The 16,095-nt window shown below is 39.9% G+C and overlaps 2 protein-coding genes across 3 annotated transcripts in view; one reads left to right on the top strand and one right to left on the bottom strand.

Moving 5' to 3' along the window:
• Positions 1-16,095, bottom strand: part of LOC138663028 (zinc finger protein 773-like) — a 226,464-nt gene that overhangs the window by 66,595 nt on the left and 143,774 nt on the right. The window lies entirely within an intron of this gene.
• The window catches only part of LOC138663029 (zinc finger protein 773-like), a 42,030-nt gene that overhangs the window by 3,200 nt on the left and 22,735 nt on the right, over positions 1-16,095 (top strand). The window contains exon 2 of one of the 2 annotated variants that reach the window (XM_069749084.1): positions 13,085-13,245. The gene's annotated coding sequence lies outside the window, so the exon portion shown is untranslated. Of the gene's footprint in view, positions 1-12,795; positions 13,246-16,095 lie in introns of those variants that run through there. The other variant, XM_069749085.1, reaches the window with a different exon arrangement.

Raw genomic sequence — 16,095 nt, 5'->3', positions numbered from 1 at the left:
GTATAACCTTACATTTATCATTGTTAAACCTCATCTGCCACCTTTCAGCCCAAGTTTCCAACTTATCCAGATCCATCTGTAGCAGAATACTATCTTCTCTTGTATTAACTGCTTTACATAGTTTTGTATCATCTGCAAATATCGATATTTTACTGTGTAAACCTTCTACCAGATCATTAATGAATATGTTGAAGAGAACAGGTCCCAATACTGACCCCTGCGGTACCCCACTGGTCACAGCGACCCAGTTAGAGACTATACCATTTATAACCACCCTCTGCTTTCTATCACTAAGCCAGTTACTAACCCATTTACACACATTTTCCCCCAGACCAAGCATTCTCATTTTGTGTACCAACCTCTTGTGCGGCACGGTATCAAACGCTTTGGAAAAATCGAGATATACCACGTCCAATGACTCACCGTGGTCCAGCCTATAGCTTACCTCTTCATAAAAACTGATTAGATTGGTTTGACAGGAGCGATTTCTCATAAACCCATGCTGATATGGAGTTAAACAGTTATTCTCATTGAGATAATCCAGAATAACATCCCTCAGAAACCCTTCAAATATTTTACCAACAATAGAGGTTAGACTTACTGGCCTATAATTTCCAGGTTCACTTTTAGAGCCCTTTTTGAATATTGGCACCACATTTGCTATGCGCCAGTCCTGCGGAACAGACCCTGTCGCTATAGAGTCCCTAAAAATAAGAAATAATGGTACCTTGTGTGGATTTATTCACTGGTCTCCTTGGAGGGGATGTATCCCGTTGGCTCATGGGTTGTTCATGGAACAACTGTGGTGTCATGGATACAGTGTTGTCCATAGATAATGGGGAAAATCTATTTGAGGTATGGGTGACGGCTCCAGGGCAAGGGTTGTTATCTTCATGTGTGTAAAGAGGAGTATTAGGGTATATAGAAATCTCCAAAGTATCGTCCTGATTAAGATCTTTATTTGGAGTGACTAGTAGTCTCAAATGGCTACCATTCCGTGTGACTACAGGTGTGTATTGTGTAGAATTAGATTCAGCATATGTCGATAGCACTAGGGAAAAATCCATCTTGTCGGGTGTAGGTGTGACGTTATATTCGTCCACCACCACAAAATCATCTGATTTGTACTCTATGTTAATATTAGTTCTATCACTAGATCTATTAGGTGTTGAATAATTCATATATGCTTCCTCTGGTTTGTGATCTCTTTGGAATTTCTTAATTTTCTTATTAATGATCTCCTTCTCTTTTTCCTTTAGTCTGTATAGAATATTATCGGCCAGGTCTTGTAAATCCTGAGTGAGATTACAAGTACGAAGTTGTGTGAATGTTTGTTCGATCAGGAGGCTTATTTTGTTGATGTTCTCTGATCGCTTATCTACTATGAATTGTAGTGCTCTAAGTGAGAAAGATTGAAACATATCGTCCCACTCTTGTAATATAGAGGGATCTCCAAAGTCCCCTGCTAGTGTCTTATGTATGATAAGACCTTTGGGCACAATGCGGGCTTGGGTGTACTTCTCCAAAGAAGCTACCTCCCACATGTCCCGCATCTCAGTATGCAGCAATTTTTCTAGGGATTTCAATAGATCCCTTGTTTTAGTAGTGTCAGATGGGGGTGCACCATGGAAGGAAAATCTGTCCTTAATGAAGGCCATACGGTGATCACGGTCCATCCATAGAGCATGAATAGCCATAGGAGAAGCTGCTGTAGTGCGAGGCGTAAAGGAATAAAGTCTATATGATACTAAACACACCAGCGCTTACTCAACCTAAAGGTAAAAACCCTTTGCAGCTGGACTCAAAACCAGGGAAACGCCACTCCCGGTGCAAACGCAGAATAGGAAAAAAGTAGCAACAGAGACCGCGCACAAGGGAGCAAAACAGAACAAGAAAAAATATGCAACACCACGGCACCAAATCATTTAGTGCCGTGGTATTGCATACCATCCCCCGTTCCACTCCACCCCCCCACGCGCGGTCTCCACCACTACCCCCCTCCCATTCCACGTCTACACCAGGAGCGGCGCCCCCCCGGTCCCGAGTCCAGCCGCAAAAGTAATAAAACATTCACATACTTTTCCAGAATACATTATATTTTGAAATCACAACATCCCTTCAGTGTAATTTACATACAGGAGATCATTTTTTCTCAATCCCAAAGATTTAGTTGACCACGTTTCACAAAGTTTTTATTTCTTTGCATATAGTTCAATTGCAATGATCACTCTAAAGTTGGTTACACATATTAATCTACCCAAACCTGTCAATTTCAGTGGATTGAGAGACAATATAATGTGTATGGGGCTTTCCTACTATCCCCAGGAGATAGGCTGCCAAAAGTATATGGTAGTGGCTTATTCCCCTCTACATGATGGAATAAGCATGCTTTCTCATTCAGTCCAAGAAGTTTTTGAAGTGTGGGAGGAAACAGGAGAGCCCAGGGGAAATCCACACATAGGTTGTAGGGCTAACCACTGAGTCACCGTGCTGCCCCAGTAGTGGTGTAGCTTGAAACTTATAGGCTCCAATGTAAATTCTGTAACAGTGCCCTCAACTAAGACAGGTCTTTAAGAGAATTGGTCTTCTTATATTTACAAAATTGACTTTTTAGGACTTCCCAGGTTGCAGGGCCCAGATGTGGCTGAAACCCTTGCACGGTTACCCTTGCCCCTAGGCTAGACTCATAATAGTATTTTATAATCATTCACATGAAGATTTCCTAAAGATCTTTCTTTAGCAAAAAAAAAATAGAATTTTAAAAACCACAATAAAATTGTGAAAGCATTATTTCTCCCTGTTGTTCATCCTCAGCAGCATTAGTGCAACCATTTCGTATAGGAGTTGGAATCTGACTATACAGAACATTTATATCAGGCAAACATTTTTTTAACAAGCAGTTTCATCCACTGAGTGATAATCTCTTGCTTTACGGCATCCAAACAACCCAGCCCAAAAAGTATAGTATTTTATAATAGTATTTTTTATCATAATCATAACGATGCATTTATCTTATCAGGAATCCATGGAAATGAATAGTATCCAGGGATAAATCCATTTTGACAAAAACAATGCATCGCGCTGTGCATCCAGCCTTAAAGGGAATCTATCAGTCTGTATGGGCAGGCAGGTCATAGAAAGTTGAAAAAACAATACCTTGATATCTGTGATCTGATATCTTATTCCAGAGAAATCTACGTTTTTCATAATATTTAAATGATCAGTTAAGATCTATGGGTGGGACATAGATCACCTTGAGAATCTGCCCCCAGAGCTTAACACAGATATTAAGGTGCTATTTAATTCAGCTTCCTATGACCTACATGATCATATATACGGCCTATGATAGTTGATCCTACTGACAGATTGACTTTACACAGCAGCCATAAACCTAGAAACCTAACACAAGTTGATTTTTATGCATTGTGTATTCAATACATTTGGATCAGTAATTAATAAAAAGTGCTTACAATGTAGTGAACTTAGCTTTGCATGAGGGACATAGTCATGGTGAATGGATGCTAGAAGATCCAGAAGTATAATGTATGAATTATACACAGGTACCATCAAAAAGCAATCAATTTTTTGAAGACATCTTGTTCTCCAGTGTCACATGTGACTTGTCTAAGTGTCACATGTCACATAAGGAACCCACTGGGGTAGAACTACTTTTATTGTCTTAACTAAAGGCAACAAAAGCCTAGGGAGGACATGCAGAAGATGGGCCAAGCTTATAATGCTGGAACACACTGCGAAATGGATCTGGTGCATCTTGATAGAGAGGTTAGACATTATTCCATCACTTACACCACCTCTTGGTTTGCTTACTTCATATCAATACTTTGCACCTAACTTATGCCACTCACGATTATTAATTCTGGCGCAGGTTAGGTCTAACTTTACCAGACCCCTTTTCTAGACACTTTTAAAAAGTGTCTAGTGATGGTCAAAAAGCATGGATCAAATCTGGCACACGGTATGTATACTAAGTTTGGTGGAAGTTGCCACAGAATGCTTCAGCACGTGCCATATTAAATCTAGTCTTTGTGCTGTGGTTGTCCATTATAATAATCTTTATTTTTATATAGCGTTAACATATTCCACAGCGCTTTACAGTTTTGCACACATTATCATCACTGTCCCCGATGGGGCTCACAATCTAAATTCCCTATCAGTATGTCTTTGGAATGTGGGAGGAAACCCACGCAAAAACGGAGAGAACATACAAACTCTTGGTGTGGTTTGAACCCAGGAATCCAGCGCTGCAAGGCTGCTGTGCTAACCACTGCGCCACCGTGCTGTCCATCGCTTCTTCTAAGGCATAGATGTCAAACTAAGACCTGTGGGCCAAATCTGCCCTCTGTGTGATTTTATTTGGCAAATATCTACTAGAGCTGACTCCTAGTAGACACCGTTAATAATACAAATTACACTTTTCTGTTCCATGTTTCAAATGTGTTTATAGTATTAATCTTTCCTTGTCCCAGATTCAATATTTAAGCAAAACTTAAGTTTGTCTCCATATGAAAAGTTTCATCTTTATATTTAGTTGAGAATGAAAAACGTCCTAAATTGTAAACATTTTGTCAATAAATATCAATGTTGACCCGTGATTTTGTCCATGTTTTTAACTTTGGCCCTCGGTGTATTTGAGTTTGACAACCCTGTGATAGGGTCAAATGACAGTATAAATAATCAGTCTGATTTTCACCCAGAAAAGTGGGACGATCTTTTTCTCACTTGTCATCAGTCCGTATTCAATCCATTTTTTTAACTCAGCCGCTATTATTCATGTACAGGACCATTTCCAGTTTCCTATGTTGCAGAATAGTAATGTATCTATAAAAGTCGGAGGCTATGCTGTGGCTCTGTATGGCATCTGATTTTATTTCTCTTGCCCATAGACTTGAATGGGTGAGTCTCTTCCAAGTTTTGGAGGAAATCGTATATCCTGTGATTTTTTTTAACATGCGGATTCATTGTTTGAAAAAAAATGTTCATCTTCACTGCCCCATTGAATGACATTTGAGTGTGATCTGTTTTTTTAATAGACAGCACTCAGAATACGGTCACATGCAGGAGCCCTTACCATTCTTTATTTTCATCTTGTTGGGAATACAATGCGAATGAATAGGACTCCCTCCACAACTTTTTTGTGTTAAAATTGGGGTTAAACTAATAGCACAACTATTGATACATATCAGCACAATAATAACTTACTATCCCCAAAGAAATTAACCAGATTTACCAAAGACAAATGTACATTTCATTTTTCAGGAACATTTTTATATATTAATTATTTTCCAGGGCACACACACAACAAACACTTCTTAGCTACGTTAAGATATACATGGAGATTTACAGTCATTTTGATCTACCTATATTCCCTTTGGACTTTTTGCACAGTTGGAAAAAAATGCTGATAAAAAAAAATGGTAAAAAAAATCCTACATACAAAAATTCTATTTTTTTTTTTTTAAATCACTATAGATTTTTGCTCTTTTATAATGAAAGGCAGCACTTACTTGATTTCTACCGCAGCTTGTACTAGTATTTTCTCTTCTAAAGGGCACTCTCTAAATTATTTGCCATATCTTTTTAAGCTTTTAATTACAACCACAACATTGTTTTTGCATGTCAAATGAAGCCAGAGTTGACTTGTGTTGATCTCCTGATACTGGGAAAAGTTCTGTTATTGAGGCACAAGCTATTCCTGAAAAAGGCCTACAGATATCACTAATGAGGGTCTTGGGGTCAGGAGCTAGGCAGACAGAGAATATATCATTGTGGGGGGGGGGGGGGAATAAGCCACCTCTGATCTTAAATAGACCTTTTGTGGACTAGGTAGATAGAGAATAACTGTAGAAGAGTGGAGGTGAGGAGAGAGGAGGAAAGGAGGGAGACACCAACACAGAAGGAGGAGATGGTAAGAGAGACCTGAAGGTAGATGGTGGAGGTGGTGAGGATAGGGAGGGAGACACCAGCACAGAAGGAGGAGATGGTAAGAGAGACCTGAAGGTAGATGGTGGAGGTGGTGGTGAGGATAGGGAGGGAGACACCAGCACAGAAGGAGGAGATGGTAAGAGAGACCTGAAGGTAGATGGTGGAGGTGGTGGTGAGGATAGGGAGGGAGACACCAGCACAGAAGGAGGAGATGGTAAGAGAGACCTGAAGGTAGATGGTGGAGGTGGTGGTGAGGATAGGGAGGGAGACACCAGCACAGAAGGAGGAGATGGTAAGAGAGACCTGAAGGTACATGGTGGAGGTGGTGGTGAGGATAGGGAGGGAGACACCAGCACAGAAGGAGGAGATGGTAAGAGAGACCTGAAGGTAGATGGTGGAGGTGGTGGTGAGGATAGGGAGGGAGACACCAGCACAGAAGGAGGAGATGGTAAGAGAGACCTGAAGGTAGATGGTGGAGGTGGTGGTGAGGATAGGGAGGGAGAGAGGGAGGGAATTGGATAAGGAAGGGATGCGCTCAACACTGATAGTAGAATGACTGCTGGGACATCAGAGCTTAATCAATGGATTCTCTTCCTGCTCTGCTCCCCTTGGTCTCATATTAGGAGTGTTAATGGGCATTTTATAATAATGTCCTCCACAGCTTCCAAATTGTAGTCGTAAAATGAATTTTAAAAGACTGAGAGCAAATCCAGTGCTGGTTGGCATCATTAACAGTTGCTGGGGATTGTGTCATTCATTCACTGTCTCTACAATCCAGGAAGAATGAACGGATATATATATTTTACTATGCAAATCAAACATTTCACAAGGAAGGGAGAGCAGCCAGAAAACGCTTCCATTTGTGACTAACCTTTCAATTAAGCCTATGCTTGTACATATTACACATCCTTTACCTTGCATCCTTGATTTTCTTGCTATGGGATGAAGTAAAATAATATTACCAAGATAAACACAAATTACATTTACAAGAATGTACTAAGAGCCAATAGTGGAGTCAAGTTATTGAAAGGTGAAAGAATAATAATAAAAAAAAAAAAACTTTACAGAACTTTCCGGCTAATTCTGTATCAGAACAACAGGGAAAGTTTACAGAACTCCAGACTGATTACTAACAACTAATATTATTCTATTCTCATGATTAAAAGAAGGAAATGAAATAAGTGAATAATAAAATCCACAGACTTCAGGGGTTTAGAATATTTGTGATCAATGCAGAGACAAAACTATAGGTGCAAACTCCCCCTTGAGCGCTGCACACAATGTGGGCATGGAATCAGATTGGATCTTCCTGCTCCACATGTATATACATGCACTAATGTATCAGAAGAAATAAAGAGAAGCTTTAGGGTGTGAAACTGAAGCGAAGAAATACAATAAACACTCACAAATACATACAAACACGCGAAAAATAACATAATCAGGTGATATAAAGACAAACTTTTAAAATGCCTTGCAAACATAAAATACATACATAGAATTACACACATGAATACTTTTATTGTTCATTTATTTTACATCTATTTACAATGCATTCGTTTCCCATCTGCAATGTGTAATGACAAAGGAGCATGGAGCTCTAAGTAAAATAAATTATAACACAATTATATATATATATATATATATATATATATATATATATATATATATGTTACAATAGTTTGGATCACGATTTAAAAAAAAATATAAGTAGTTTTATTCCAATCCTTGGCTGGATGAACCGTCGGGTCTAACGCTGAAGTCCTAGAAATAGTCAGATGATGGAATTTGTTAGAATTATAGGCAAAATAAAAACTGTAACAACACAAGGAAAGAGAAATGTAGGAATATACTCAGTGCACAAAGGAATGATTGTTCAGGACAAAGATCACGGCTAAAAAACCGCTGTGCTGCTCGTGTTGTAAACGTTGTTTTAATGGAGACGTGCGGTGTGATTCTGCAGTGTACGGGCGGGCACCATTGGTTGTGCAGAAGAATATTTGGGGGCTGACAGTACAATATCTGCTCTTAAGTCAAAAAAAGGTGTAATATTATTGCATATGTCCCAGTACGCAGAAGGAAGGATACAGGAAAGTGTTGTCAGCTGGCTGTGCTGTATTCCTCCATGCTACATAGTGCACGGGAACCTGTATACGCCAAATGCAAAGTATAAGGTGAGACCCGCAGCCTGGACATAACCTGGAGTCCTGTCTCATGGAGGGGTCAGCAGTCAGGATCTTAGCTGAACATCTCCGCGACCCCACTGGCGATATTTTGAATATAGCTAGTGTATATATATAAAAGAGTAGATATAAGTATATGTACACATATAATTATGTGGAGAGAGAGAGAGAGAAAGCCAATATATATATAATGTGTGTGTGTGTGTGTGTGTGTGTGTGTGTGTGTATGAATGCACACATGAATGCTAGGATATATATATATATATACAGTGATATATATAGGAGTGAATATGAGTGTATTTATGTATACATGAATATATATATATACTGTATGTATATATATATATATATATATATGTATATATATTCATATTTATTGCATATGTATCCGAGCATTTATGTGTGAACATATACATATATTCGTGTGTATGTGTAATATATATATTTACAGTACTTAAAAATTAATACGGCAGGTCACACATCTTAGTATTTGAGGTGAATGGGAAGATGAAAGTGATGATCCTTAAGATTTAGGGAATAGAAATATATAAATTCACCTTTCAAATAGTAGTAAATCTGTCGAGGTATTCCTGCAAAAAGAGCCATAATACCTGACAGCTGTCATTTATGTATCACTGCCTGAAGCATAGATAAACGTGGATGGATAAAACATAAATCGTTAGAATAGATAGATAGATCATAGATAGATAGATAGATAGATCATAGATAGATAGATAGACAGACAGACAGACAGATAGATAGATAGATAGATAGATCATAGATAGATAGATAGATCATAGATAGATAGATAGGCAGATAGATAGATAGATAGATCATAGATAGATAGACATATAGATAGACATATAGATAGATAGATAGATAGACATATAGATAGACATATAGATAGATAGATAGATAGACATATAGATAGACATATAGATAGACATATAGATAGACATATAGATAGATAGATATAATAGATTCACTTCAAGTGAAGTGTACAAAAAGTTTCCAAAAAAGTTATCACTTATGAGTCTTGAGTAAGGCTCGTCACCACCACTGTGGATTTTTTTTTACCGAAACGTCCCTTTTTGTGCACGTTATTTGAAGTGTTGTCTGTTCCATTCTCTCATACTGAGTGGTCCTCAGGTCGGTATCCAGGGGTCTGCACCCAATACTCCACCGTGATACTGTCGCTATCATTTATTTATAGACAGAAGAAGCAGGATTATTTGATACTATCTCCAGGTAATTTGGGTTGCATGTTTCTTATTGACCAACAACGGTTGAGTCTGGACGTTGCACCCACAGTTACATAGTCCCTGGCATTTTTGCGTCGTTTCTTGCACAGTTCGGAATGGGTTAACCCAGGGAAATGAAAATAAAAAACATAAGACGCAGTGATATATCTGATTTTGTGCCTCCATTTCCTGCTAAACTCATAAAAAGCCTCTTTTTCATTTGATTTACAATGCATCTATGAACCTGCTCACAGGAACATGTGTTCGGTCTTGTAGAAGTGAACCATAAAAAGCAAATTGCTGCAGATTGAAACCCACCAAACCTACCCTCTTTTTATTGGTCCTTAATGGGAGAAACTGGACTGGACTGGGCACTGCACCCTTATTGTGAGGAGGATCAAAGCAGCCAGCGAGGCTGTGGGACTCTGCACAGGAAACCTGGGTGATGGGTCATAAAAGCAGAGGCAGGAACTCTGCCCAAGTCCTGGTTCTGGAGCTCAGGGCTGCGATGAAGGCTCTCTCTGTATGGCATGCCCCCAAGGTCACACTTTCAGATGGATGGATAGATAGATAGATAGATAGATAGATAGATAGATAGATAGATAGATAGATAGATAGATAGATAGATATGGGATAGATAGATAATAGATAGATAGATAGATATGGGATAGATAGATAATAGATAGATAGATAGATAGATAGATATGGGATAGATAGATAGATAGATAGATAGATAGATATGACATAGATAGATAGATAGATAGATAGATAGATAGATAGATGTAAAGCTAGATGTAGAGCTAGTTGAGCCTAGCTTTTCCATCCCTACATATCCAACCCTCGCTGGGACACAAGTAGTGATTTACAGGCCTACACAGCCCTTCTCAGTGTGGGAGTGTGTGGATGCAGAATACCGGCCATTGAATGCAGAGCCCCATAATGAGCTGAATCGGTGTAATAACCTCAATCACATGTAAAGCAGAATGCACCTATTATGGAGGATTAAGGAAAAACCTCGACTTTATTAACTACATCCCCACTGCATCTCCCCCAAACATACCTAATATATTCCATAACCTTTGACAAGCATCCATTTATTTCCTATTTCGACTGCTGGCTATCAACTTGGATTTCAGTTTAACCAGAAAAACAATTTTTTTTTCTCTGGTAAACCATTTTAATTAAGTGTAGCAGAGGGCTTTTCTGCCCTAGACTAAAGAGAAAGGGGAGCTGGGTAAATTAACTCGTTCGGGGAAGTTCCATTTGGGGTCCAGACACAGCTAACTCGGTATTATGTGTGCGAGAGCCAGGAGGGGGAATAATTGTAGGAATGTAGAATAGATTAAAGCCTGTGCCTCAGAGAGAGACATGTCCTACATGTATATATATTGTGTGTATATGGAGAGAGTGTGACAGATACGAGGAGGGAGAGAGGTGTGTAGATGTGGTTAAATCACCCACCTGGGCTCTCACTTCTCCTGCTTACAATGTGAAGAGCTCGTTTTTGTTTTACATTAACGGTCTAAAATCTTAATCCAGGTGTTGACTAAGTGTTTATCCACTCACCCTCGTGGGAGCATGGACTGGAAGCCAGGAATTCTAGTGCATGGAGTCCTCCAGACCAGGGTGTATTTACAGGCTGCGATCAGCCCAGCGAGTAGTCCAGCATTCTAGAATAATTGGGACCCATCGAGTAGCATATATATATATATTTATATATATATATATATATATATATATACACATATGCATTAGTATATATGTGTATGTGACTGCGTGTGTATATGTATATATATATATATATATATATATACATATATATATATATATACACTCGCTGTGTAACCTTACTGAAGACCACCCCCTAAAGTAGCCCATCTAGCCTAGAATTTCCCGTGATGGATTTTCAGTTTCCCTACCTAATTTCGTTAATAAAATATCATACTCCTTTACTTATTGGAGTGTTCATTAGCTGCAGTTTTTCTCTTTGCACAGTAAAGACTGTTCGGTATATGCTGTGCCCCAGGTAAAAGTAAGCATTCCACTTTATAAGTTCAACATCACCAAAACTGCAGCTGGTGTGCAAACTTTTCATTAGGAACAGCTAGAAACTCGTACTAACAGATATATAACATCGATTACAAAAGCCTATCTGGCAATTTAACACTATAGGATATGCAGTCATTCCTTGTGCCAAAAGTCACAATGTAAGAAAGAATATTATCAATTATTAAATTTATAACTAGCATCATATATTTCTATACATAGTAATTGTATATAGTAATGCATATATATGTATATACCTACAGATATATATGGATAGATAGATACATAGATAGATGATAATACAGGTGAATAGATATGTTTCTGTATATATATATATATATATATATATATATATATATATATATATATATATATATATACTGAATGTATGTATTCAGTAATTGTGGATAGAGAGCTACATCCCATGTGTTGAATGAAGCATTTTAAATACCAGTTGCTGGGTAATAATTGTGTGGTGCAGTAAATGAGGGAAATGCCTTCTCACCCTTCCATTCTCCCCTCACATGATTTCATTGTTACATGTGCTCCATCATTTCTCAGTAAATCTTCGTGGCTAAGCCTAGTGACTCCTCTTTCATACTGCAGACAATCTGGCAGCCCAAGTCAAGTTAATGTCAGAATTAGAACAACTAATGTCTTGACATTCCCAATGTTGCCAACTGGAATATCAAAGAAGGAGGAGAGCGCAGGGGTTAAGGGGCAATCAAATAGGGACAAGAATAGCTGGATATTAGGATACAGTGTCTAAGCCAGAGATAGGTACTAGACAGAACATTGGAGAGTTCATCAGACCCAATTCCATAGGGATCCCTGAATATTAATGACTCGGATTGACATACAAGTTACAGCAACATTCATTATTGTTTGGGTTTTGTTTTCTCCATATGGGGGATAAACTCTATTCATGGGCTGCAGACAAATACAAAAAAAGAGTTCGGTTTTTGTGACCTAAAATTGGCCGTGGATGACTGATACCACTGGTGTCAGCTCGTGTGTGTAGTGCCAGCTCTGTGGATACATGGCAGAGTATGAGACTGCATGGCATGCGGCATCTGAACGTGCGTTTTATTTCTCTATCCGGTTTCTAGAACACCGTAAGAAAATAAAAGGGAAACACATCAGTCACACTAGAGAAAATAAACAGAGCTAAGGGCTAAAGGAGGGTGACTGTTGCAGGCTGGCGATGGGTTGCGGCTCATGATGTGTTAATGCAGAGTTTATCTGGGCAGAAGCACTGGACGAGTCTTTATCACAGTAAATAATTAGTCAGGGGAAAAGGAAAGGTTCAGGCAGGTTATCGATGGCTATATATAGCTGAGGCATGATAGGTGTCAGGACGGTTATTTCCAAGCAGTGAAATTAAAAAAAGGATCCATCAGACTTTGTAGTCTCTCTTCTGTATTGAAATGCACTAATATGATCTACTCATAAAGCATAGCAATAATAATAATAAACACATTTTGGCATTGGCATAGGGAGAAGGCTGGCTGACCACTGCCATCTCTGCACCAGGCATGCCCAGCAGCAGACAGGGGTACATGTGGTGACGTCACCGGCCCCGGAGGTGCACTGTCTGCCCCCTCAGACAAACCCTCTGCATGCTCTGGTTTCACCAGCCACAAACAACAATATTTCAATTTTTTTTTTCTACAGGCATCTGAAAGTAGATTAGACTTCTACTATCCTAACTTTGCTTCAGTCAGGAGGAGGAGGATTGCATTGGTACTAGCTGTGTCCAAAAGTCAAGACCCCGGGGTATTAGTGCTGCCACTACCGTGCCACTCACCTGGATTACTTGTGCCACTTTATCAACGGTAAGAGCCAAGAATTCGCCGAGGAGGGCTGCCCAATATGGAGTACATGGGATACTCATTGCAACATATCTGTCATCTCGCATCACATTCGTATAGTGAGTTATATGTATGCACACATTTCTGTATATATATATGTATACATTTAGATATTACACTTTGCAAATTTGTTCTGTGTGTGCTACACGTTGCATGGGCACATACATTTGAATGTGTGTGTAAATATATATGTATATATATGTATGTATGTATGTATATGTATGTATGTATGTATATATATATATATATATATATATATATATATATATATATATATATATATTGCAGTGTGTGTGTGACACATGCATAAAAATCAATCCGGTGCGGAGAGGTGTTTGTACAGCACTTGCAGCTAATAGCCCTCATAGTGCTTGAGGATAGGCTTAGGGAGACTCTATGGATGCCAATAACAGCAGAGAGGACTTTGCTGTGTGTTCCTGAGCGGAGATGTGCTCACTGCTGTCAGTGTGAGGAATGAGAGGGAAACGTTCACCTGAAACCTTCTCACAATAAATAAACAGCACACGCCGCAGTGTGAATCCATCATGTCATTTATTTACTGCACAACACTCTCATCAGAATGACTGCTTTAGCCTTTCTACTTATCACTGATGGCGTAGAGAAAAAGTTATACAATGGCGACAATACTGGGATGGATGGAACCTATGGGTTTAGGATAGTTCTTGAATCAGAATGGCGAACCTGGTCCACATGGACAGTAGGATGATGTTAAATGAAAGTGAATTGTGAACATAATTATGAGGAAGAAAGAAAGAAAGAAAAATAAGGTGCGAGATAGAAAGAGAAGGAAGAAAATAAAGAAAAAAAAAAGAAAGAGAGAAAAAAAGATAGAGAAAGAAAAAAGAAAGAAAGAAAGAAAGAAAGAAAAAGAAAGTGCGAGATAGAAAGAGAAGGAAGAAAATAAAGAAAGAAAGAGAAAGAAAAAGAGAGAGAAAGAAAGAGAAAGAAAGAAAGAAGGAAAGAAAGAAAGAAAGAAAGAAAAAGAAAGTGCGAGATAGAAAGAGAAGGGAGAAAATAAAGAAAAAAAGAGAAAGAAAGAGAAAGAAAAAGAGAGAGAGAGAGAAAGAGAAAGAAAGGAAGGAAGGAAGAAAGAGAGGAAGAAAGAATAGATTGATGGTCCAGATTGAGAAGTGGAGAGCAGGAAGAAAGAGGGGGAAGGAGCAGAGTGAAATATCCAGATAAAACCAATCTCCTTTGCAGTATGACGGTTTGATTATTTTATTATAGCCGGACCTGCTGCTTTGTATACATTGTACCATCAATTTAAATAGTTAGAGCATTCCAAGGACTGAGGACTCTATTTTTACATCTTTTGATGTCTCATTCTGCAGCTCCCTTCTTGGTGAGGGAGGCAGAGGTACTTTGTACAGTTACATTATTAATTATTATTATTATGATTATTAGAAATGATGCACATCAGTACTTTTGTTGTTTAGTACTGGGAGACAAGTGACGTGCATATGCTGTGGAGATGATGCACAGTACTTCCAAGCAGCAGTGAAGGGGTTAACCAGGCAGGGGTTAGGAAAGACGAGCTAAAACAGCCATATGCAGTAGAAGGTAACTTCAGCTTGGGAAGTAAGGTTAGAGAGAGACACACAAGAGACACAAAGGTCTGGAAGGTGAGTGTGAGTGAGCCAGTGAGTGTGGCTGGTGGGGCAGTGTCTACACTTGCCCTGCTCCCACTCGCTCCCCTCCTCCCACCAATACACTAGGCTGTGTGCTGTAGAGCGCTCGTCTTTCCCTGTGTATCCAGCGCACACTGCCCTCCACAGAAGGATCCACAGACACACGGCGCAGCTGTAGCTCAGCCACCCTCATCATCCTCATCATCACCCTGCTGGCCTCCTCCATGCAGGCGATAAGACAAGCTCCAGGATTTATCTCCCTGCCCTGACAGTCTGAGTGTTCCCAGGGAATGAGAGCCCGACTGCTGCTCCAGCCACACAGCAAATCCAGCACGGGATGAGCCGAGGAAGACGCCGGTGCCCCTGCGATCACATCATTGCCCCCACTGCCAGATAAGAGCTGCATGCATTCCTGTGCGAGGAGCCAGCCGTGCCCATCTTCAGTGCAGGAGCCAGCAAACTGCAATCCGCAGGAGTAAACAAGGGCCTTCCAGCCGACCGAGGACTCCAGGTACCGACAGCCAGCCCGGAGCCCCCCGAGCCAGCCACACATCCTCCCCTGTGGGTCAGTAGCATGAGTATTGTCACTGGTATTGTTACTCCATCACTCCTCTGCTGCATTCTGTATGACAGGGACCCCCCTGTGCCTTCTCCCTGCAACACCCCCTTCCATGGGATGTTGCTTGAATCCAACCCAGTCAGCTTCTGACTAACTTCCTCCCCAGCCCCTAGTTTTACCAGTGTGAGGAGTGGCCCAATAAATAAAGCCTTTTTCTCCCCCTAGTGGCCGGAGTGTGAAGTGTAATGTGTTCTGGTGATACCTGGTCAGGAAAACTCCTTAGTGCCATCAGACGTACCACAACTCGCCTTAGCGGCAGAGTGCCATACTGCAACGACCAGGTCTCTGGGGCGCTGCACCATCATCACAATTTCAGTGATATCCACACTTCCATGACGGTGATACCGCTGAATAGAATAGTGAATCAGGGAGTGGAAAGCTCTTCATCCACCATTCAGCCTTCACCTGTGAGTCTGAGACTTCGTGCACTGCAGGCACAATGATGTCACTACATCTGGAGTTGACTGTAAATGCCTCCATACTGAGTGGAGGTTTTATTTTGTGTAGCAGGTTGTGGTGTCCATAATTAGAGATGAGCGAATATGT

Source organism: Ranitomeya imitator, chromosome 2 (genome assembly GCF_032444005.1).
Source record: "Ranitomeya imitator isolate aRanImi1 chromosome 2, aRanImi1.pri, whole genome shotgun sequence".
Classification (NCBI taxonomy): domain Eukaryota; kingdom Metazoa; phylum Chordata; class Amphibia; order Anura; family Dendrobatidae; genus Ranitomeya; species Ranitomeya imitator.
Note: the sequence above shows the minus strand (reverse complement) of the source record. Positions and strands in the feature narration are given on the sequence as shown.